Consider the following 8,887-nt stretch of genomic DNA (forward strand, 5'->3'; position numbering starts at 1 on the left):
ATTCTCTGCAGTCTGCCTAATATGTCGTGTTCCTCCCACTTTTCTGTATAATGGAAAAACAAGCCAAAGATGTCTGCAAATACATAGTCAACCAACTATACTTAGCAGTACTCAGTAAGATACAAGAATTGTGTGGGAGACAAGTAACAGAAATACCTCCAGTTATTTTACGTTAAATACAGGAACGGGGAAGGAGAGGAAGGGGCAACAAGGAAGCCAAAACCTTTTGCAATACAAAGGAAATTGCTTGAATGAAACAAAGCCAAGGTGCTTAGCAAACATTCTTTACTGTGTTACATGAACATTTCTAAGTGGGAAATATCTGCAATTCCTCTGTTGTGATCTTATGTATGATTTTTTAAAAAATGAAAAAGGAAGGGTTTGGATAAAATGATTTCTAAGATCCTTTCCAGCTCTGATGTTCAATCATGCTAGAATTCTAACAGGAGATTTTAGGAGATTAATACAAATTCCATACTCCTCTCCCTGCCCCCCAAGTCTCATGTCACTCTTTGTGAAGATTGTGCCAGACTGAACTCAAATCCAGCCTCAGATACTTCCTAGCTGTGTGACCCTGGGCAGATCACTTAACCTGTTTGCCTCAGTTTACTTATCTATGGGAATAACAATATCACCTACCTCCCAGGGTGGTTGGGGGGATCAAATAAGATAATTGTAAAGTACTGAGCACAGTGCTTGGCACATAGCAAGTGCTACATAAATGTTAGCAATTATTATGATTATTTAGAACCTTGTCTTGGGTAGTAACAGCTCTTAGTTATTATTAATCAGCCTTATATTGTACTACCAGTAGCAGGTATGGGACTTCTGAACATCTTGTCATTGAGGGCAGGGATCATGTGTTATACATCTTTGTATCTCTCGCAGCACCTGGCACCCACTACCTAGAATCTAGTACCCAGCTAATATCATCTGTTGCACTTGGTAGGCACTCCTTAACCTCTTTTTTAATGAATTAATGACCAGCACCTATTCACTGAGCCATTCTGTATTTCTTGGTTAAACTAGACTTATATTGGATTGTGATTGAGGAGGATTGTTTTTGCCTTTGCATTCCCAGCACTTATATTGTATCTGGCAGATAGAAGGTACATAAGGAATGCTTGTTGATATATAGTCATCATAGTGACAGCTCTCTCTACAGAGATATTTCACCTAAACCAAATACATTTTTGATATTTGCTTCACTGTGTGAAGTTTGAGAGACATCATTTCTGGGAAATTAATCATTTATTAATGATGCTAGCATTTTATTAATAAGAGGAATGGTCATTTGGTTGTCTCTCTCAGACCAAAGACAATTAAGGCAGTGGGCTCACTACTTATTTGGTCTTGGAAAAGTGAGTGTTCCAGAGGATAGCAATCAGCTCTGACTGGTTAACAATTAATGATAGGTGGACCTATTCTAATGAGGGATTGGGAGAGTGACATCATGTCATACTTGGACAAAGGGACTATTTCTACAGCCAGACCACTCTAGCTTCCTAGATTAGCTTGAATGGAACCCAATGGGCAGGAATTCTTTTTAGATTAGAAGTCTGATCTAGTTGGGTAGAGTAGCAAAATTCAGAACGAGGAGAATGTTAATCTTATCTTCCATCAAGCCCTGTCCTTGAGAGACTGGGTTTTGGACAAAGAAATACAATGGGGAAAAAAGCTTGGGTTTCCCCAATTTTAATAATTGGCTATTAATATGAGAGAGAGAGAATTATGATGTAAAAGTTTAGTATGAGAAAGTGGCATGAAGTTGTTTTTTGTCTTACTCCCATAATTCCCTCAATACTCTATCAATTAGTGTTATAGTAATTTATTAGCATAATTAAATATGCAGATCCTGGCAGAACTAGATCTAGAACCAGTTCTGATTAGTTCAAAAAACCTTTGACATGTCTGCTAAAATTGAATCTATGGAAGTAAAGGGAATACATCCCGAAGAATAATTATAAAGATGGAGAATAATTGTATTTCATTCTATGACATTGGAATTGATCACCAAAAATATTTAAAAGGAAACAATGCTTAAAGACATTAATTCTTCACAGATGTTAGGTTAAGGTTTTATGTTATTGTAGTGAACCTGGAGTCAACCTCCAGTGCAAGGCTGGCTATATCTAGCTACATCTACATTTTGGGGTGAGGGGGCAGTTCTTTAAAGCTATCAATTTAAACCCTTTTTTTAATCTGTTCCTCCCTGCCGTTAGCCACCAGTGATTAGCTGCCCAATTCCATCTAACCAATTAACATTAATTAGCTTTTACATAAGGACATTTATTGGGAACTATAGCAGGATTTGAAGTTGTAAAATCCCCCCAAACAACAACAACAACAACAACATTTCAGTTCTTGGGGAGAGTCAACATCAAAGCAATTTTTACAAAGCATTTGCCCAACGAAGGCCAGTGCTGTTCACATTTAGAAATGTGGTTTACGATGAAGGAATGTATGGTTGGATAGTTAGTACCTCTGCTACTTCCGGGCTAGGTCAAACAAGTTGATCAATACCTCACTGTCTGGCTTCAGGCAAATCTGAGCATGCACTTCAGCTCTCAGACTTCTAGTGACTTGTTCTGATTTTTTGAGGTTCACAAGGTCATAATCATTTTCAGTTTCTTTCACTTAAAAGCAGGGGGCTGGCAAGAGTGGGGAGGGGTGGTTAGGGGAAGAGGGAAAGGACCCAATAGAAGCAGAAGAAACAGCAGGGTTATGTGATCTTAGCTTCCTGCTAGCTCTGATAAGAGGCTCTTCCCCACCTACAGGCTCACTGCAGCTCATCCTCTTCGAATAGCAGCCAAGTAGGAAAGAAACAAACCAGAACAAGAGGCTGCTCTGCTTGGTCAGTGTCTTTTAAATGCATCCCAGTTCTGATTGCAAAACGACTCAAAAAGGTTCCTCTTCAGCACACGAAGAGCCAACTGGACCCAATTATAGAACATTTGCACTGCTTCAAACTGGGGATCAGGACCCTTCCATTGCACGTCTTGATGCATTTCTGGAAGCAGGCTTCTCAGCATCTTCCATGAAGGAAGTCAGCTGAGCACATGGGGCACGTTTGCCAGCCCTCCTAAAACTGTTAAGCCTTGATATTTCTCTTGCTTTGGCAGTAATGCAGTAGCCGAAAGACATTACTTCTTGGTAGATAGAATCTTTTCAACCCATAAAAAAATGTTGACTTTTCAAGGTCAGAATGAAGTCACAGTGGAAATAGCTGACAGAGAACAGAAAAAATAACCAAAAAACCATTGTTGTATCTTCCCCAGCTTCCGTGTGAATGATTATCACAACAGGAACATTCCAAAGAGATGGAATTTGCTTTAATTGGCAGCAGTGCAGGGATGGATAAGAATCTAGCCTTTGGTTAAAAAGGACATGGAGCCAGCCTTTTGTGTTGGCCATCTCCCCCCACCCCCCAGCCCCTCCCTTAAATAGCCAACACTTAGAAAATAACTCAACTCTCTGAGGGAATTGTCCTCCATCACAGGAATGATTGCATTAATGCGTGTTTCACTCTCTCATAGCAAATTCAGGTTCTACAGGACCAATTCTTTTCTCTCTCCTTCACTGTTGCTGTTATTATTTAGTCATTTCCATTGTGTCTGACTCTTCATGACTCCATTAGGGTTTTCTTGACAAAGATACTTGAGTGATCTGCCATTTCCTTCCCCAGCTCATTTTACAGATGAGGAAATGGAGGCAGATAGGGTTAAGTGACTTGCCCAGGGTCACACAGCTAGTAAGTGTCTGAGGCTGGATTCGGACTCAAGTCTTCCTGACTCCAGGCCTGGTGTTCTATCCACTGCTCTGCCTAGCTGCCTGTCCTCTCTCCTTCACAGGACCGGTTCTTTTCTCTCTTCTTTATACTTTCACCATCACCAACTCAAGATATGCATGACCTTATAAAGAACATCCTTGTCATTTTCTCTTCCTGTTATTGAAGTAGCTTCTTTGAGTAGGGCACACAAAATAACTTCCTCTTTTCCTCAGAGAATCTCTGCCTTCCTTCAGGTCACAGTTCAAATGCCATCTCTTCTGGGAGGGCTTGTCTGATTCCCTCAGTTATTAATTTCCTTTCCCCAGTTCCCTAACCTCTCACTGAAATGACTGTCCATTTTATATACTATATGTATGTTGCCTCTCCCCCTTCCCCACCCAGGACTGTAAGTCTACAATGGCAGGGATTGTTGCATTTTTGTCTTGATATTCCTAGTACAGTGTGGTACAGTGAATACAGAGCCGTGTTCCGAGTCGGGAAGACCTGGTTTGAAGTCTCACCTCCAACCACATACTGCCTGAATGATTCTGGGTAGGTCACATTAACCTCTCAGTGCCTTAGGCATTGCAGAGTAGGTGTTAATCTGTACTGGTAAAAGGAGTTTCTGACATGAAATTCCCTATGTTGATGAGATCACAGGTTTTGTACTTTCCCCTCCACCCACAAATCCCCAGTGCAGTGCTTTGCACATAACAGGTGCTTAGTAAACGCTAACTGGGAAGCCCAGTGGCCACAGTGGATAGTGTGGAGAGGCCTGGTGTCAGGAAGATTCATCTTCCTTGGTTCAAATCTGGCATCAGACACTGCTGTGTGACCTTGGGCAAGTTACTTAACCCTATTTGCCTCCATTTCCTCCTCTGTAAAACGAGCTGCAGAAGGAAATGGTGAAGCACTCCAGTATCTTTGCCAAGAAAACCTCAAATGGGGTCAGAAGAGTTGGACGCAACCAAAAAAATGATTCAGCAACAACGACAACAAAAAGTGCTAATTGAATGAATAAATGAGTTCATATGGTAACCAAGACAGAATTCAGCTTTATACCTGAAGAGGAAAACAGAAACCTGGGCAGGCTGTCATGCTTGAAACCAATATTTTAAAATTTCGGGATCCTTTTGTATTCTCCTTTTCTTAAGCCCCTGCAACATAAGAACCCCAGTAACATTTTATTGCAGATGTAGAAATATGTCTGTATATAACATATTGCAAGCTTACAGTATTTTTGCCCAATACTTAGTTACATTTTGTTTATCACATTATCATAAACAGATGCACTGTGATACCAAAATCACAGCCATGAGCCATCTGTTAGCAGTATTCAGGAAAGCTCCAAGATCTTTCTTGTTGAGAATCTGATTCATGAAATTTCTGAGATAAAATTTGAGTTTAAGTTTAAAATTTGAAATTAAGAACATTACTGATGTTGATTGCTCTGTAATCAGGCATTAAAACTATCAGGCAAAGCCTGAGAAAGCATTTTGTGCATAACTTTTCCCAGAGAAGCCCAGGAATTTGACCTTCATTCATTCATTCATTCAAAAATCTGTCAGTTACCCTGGTTTAGTCCTGCTGAAATGATTTTATCACAGTATGGCCACTGTACATGCTATATCTTCTTGGAGCCACAGGTGAGAGTTGTGTGCCAGGTGGACACCAAAGGTGGATTAGCAGCCCTAAAAAGGGCTGGGCAAGCCCTTATACGAAAGGTGGTAGTCTTCCCTGAACACCTACTCCAAGCACGTGAAGACTTCCCCCATAGAATGGGTAGAAGAGAACAATTGGATGCAACAGCCATGAAGGCAGCTGATGCAGGCCCTGTGAAGCACTTAGAGCCTGGTCAGACACTGAAGACTGCAAGGTCATCCATCGCATCCCAGACCATTGCTAGTTGTCCTGATTTTTGTTTAGCTACTGGACTTCAATGACTTTGGAAGAGAGACTTGAAGCTCATGACTTTGGGCAACCCTACCTTCCTTAAGTCCAGTTCTTGTGCAAGTTGAGACATCATTCATGATGTCATTGGTCCTCTTCAAAAATAAACAATGACATTCAAAAATACTGAGGGTTTTTTCTGTCTTTTTAATAATACTTAAAGCTATAGAAGAAAGTTTGCAAAAGAGCAAGACCTATCTGATTTGTCTAGACCAGTGCTTTCTAAAGCTGACAAATGGATGGAAGACACCAGAGAAACTGGGAATGAAATGTTTTTTTTTGTTTTTGTTGTTCAATTGTTTCAGTTATATCCAACCCTTTGTGACCCATTGGGGCTTTCTTGGCAAAGATGCTGGAGTGGTTTGCAATTTCCTTCTCCATCTCATTTTATAGATGAGGAATTGAGGCAAACAGGGTTAAGTGACTTGCCAAGAGTCACATAGCTAGTAAGTGTCTGAGGCTGGATTTTTTTTTTTTAGGCAATTGGGGTTAAGTGACTTGCCCAGGGTCACACAGCTAGTGAGTGTCAAGTGTTTGGTCTGAGGCTGGACTTGAACTCAGGTAGATGAGTCTTCCTGACTTCAAGCCCAGCACTCTATCCACTGTGCCACCTAACTACCTTGCTATAGCTATATTGACATTTTTTAGTGCTGAAGTGATTAATAATAAGATGATTCTCAGATATTCAAAGGGATCTGAGGTTATCAGATCTCACTGATGCAATTTTTTTTTTTTACAATTCTGCATAGATGGCAGTCGGTCTGCCTGTGGCTGGGTTGTATCTTGAACAACACAGGAAATTCCCCGTAATGTCCTATTCCTTTGGGTAGTTGAGTAATGCTGAGCATGGAGACTCTAATGTGTCCTGTAAGATCAAACATTTGAGAAGGCCAGAAAATAACTGTTCAGTGACATTTTTACAATTGCCAATAACAATTATTTCATTGGCATATGTTTTTCTATCATTATTCACCTTTTTTTAGGTAGCTAAGTGGAGCAGAGGATAGAAGGCTGGGCCTGGATTCAGGAAGACCTGAGTTCAAATCCAGCCTCAGTTGCTATTTGGGTGATCTTGAACAAGTCACTTAATCTCTGCCTCAATTTCCTTAACTGTAAAATAAAGATAATAATAGCACCTACTTCCCAAGATTATTGTGAGGATCAAATGAGATAATAGTGGTAAAGAAAGTTTGCACAGTGCTTGGCACATAATAGGCACTTTATAAATGTTTGTTCTCTTCCCCTTTTTACTTTGTGGTATCAATTGGCTAAACCGTAACACGTTACAAAGAGGGACTTGTAAAGGAAAAACCAAGTAAAGCCTGTCATCAAAGTGTATACACAAAAATTTGGGCTGGTCATGTGACAAGAGTGAGAATACTGCACAACCTGGATGATACATTGGCATGTTGGGGACATCAAGAGAAATCAAGGCAGGCCCCCAGCATATTGGGTGCCCCCTACCCCTTTATGATTAACCCAACCATGTTTAAAACACAACAAAACCCTCCCCTACCAACTTCTGTGTGCAGACTGCCCCCATTACTTAGTAACTGGAATGGCAGTGGCCATTTTATCCCTACCCATAAGGTGGTATCTCTCCATCCATCTATTTATCTATCTATATCTATCTATCTATCTATCTATCTATCCATCCATCTATCTATCTATCCATCTATCTCTCCATCCACCCATCTATCTATCTATCTATCTATCTATCTATCTATCTATCTATCTATCTATCTAATTATCTGTCTGTCATTTCTCTGTCTCTGTATCTCTATCCTCTCTCAATGTATGGCCAGAAACCAGATCAGTTTCCAAAGGAAGGATATAAGTCTGATTTCCAATTCAGGAGACCAGCTACACTACCAGAGCAGTTCCTTTACACTTTTATAGAGGATGTCACTGGATTCAGACAGATGCAAAATGGACAACATCCATGCTTCCGTATATATTTTTTTAAACAAACTTTAATTGATTGGGATTAATTCTCTTTGGCTGCATGACTTTGGACAGCTCATTTAATTTCTCTGGGCCTCAGTTTCCTCATCTGTAAAATGAGAGGATTGGACTAAGTGACGTCCATATTCTCTTCCAGTTCTTGATCTATGATCTATGAACAAATAAGGGACAGTAAGTATACAAAATGTTGCTGGTCTAGAATAGCCCTGGCCTGAAAAAGAAAATAGAAATTCCCTAAATTATAAACTACTCAGACATGAACTTAGCTGATTTCAGATATGACATCTCAGATTCACTTTGGTGTCAGCACATCAAGGTCCTGCCCTTTTTATTTATGCTTACAACACATTTTCCACTGCACTTATTAAACTATTATGGACACAGTTTTAATCAAATTATTTTATTTAGTGAACATACTAGTCTCTGTTACATTACAGCTTAAGCAGATGGCATGAAAGAAACACAGAATTTTTATCCCTACCCATAAGGTAGTATCTATCCATCTCTCCATACATCTATCTATCCATCTCTCTCTCTCTCTCTCTCTCTCTCTCTCTCTCTCTCTCTCTCTCTCTCATTTCTCTGTCACTGTATCTCTATCATCTCTCAATGTATTGCTCTCTCTTGCCTTTCTTTTTCTCTCCATCTCTCTCCCTCTCCCTCTTTCTCTCTTCACCTAGGATTTCACTGTTTTGCAAAACTCCTATTGAAGAAACTCTTTTTATAAATGCTGATCAGCAATTGCTCTGTAACTTAGAGTCTTAAAGATTTGCCTGATATACTGAAATGACTTGCTGCTCAGGGTCCTATAGCCAGAGACAAGACTTGAACACAGGTCTTCTTGAATTGGATAATTACTTTCTATCTAAAATCCTTCTCTGCTGCTTCAATATTTAGTATTAAAAACAACTTATTAAATGCTTGTCTAGTATTATATGAAACATACAAGGTGTTCCAAAAGTCTAAGCCTAAGACTGCACTAAAACTTTTGGGACACCATGTGCAAAAAAATGCTGCATATATTTGAGTTTCTGCCATGTAGGAGTTAACAAACATCCTAGGAATTTTTGAGTTAAAGTTCCCAGGCAGCTTCACTTGAAGAACATTTCAGTTTCATCTATTTCCCACTTGGGTACGTTGTTGGGGAACAAAACAATTCCTCTGAGGCCTCAGAAATTCTTGCCTTGTGTAAGACATGCAGTC

Source organism: Phascolarctos cinereus, unplaced genomic scaffold, assembly GCF_003287225.1.
Source record: "Phascolarctos cinereus isolate Bilbo 61053 unplaced genomic scaffold, phaCin_HiC Scaffold_4;HRSCAF=312, whole genome shotgun sequence".
Taxonomy (NCBI): Eukaryota; Metazoa; Chordata; class Mammalia; order Diprotodontia; family Phascolarctidae; genus Phascolarctos; species Phascolarctos cinereus.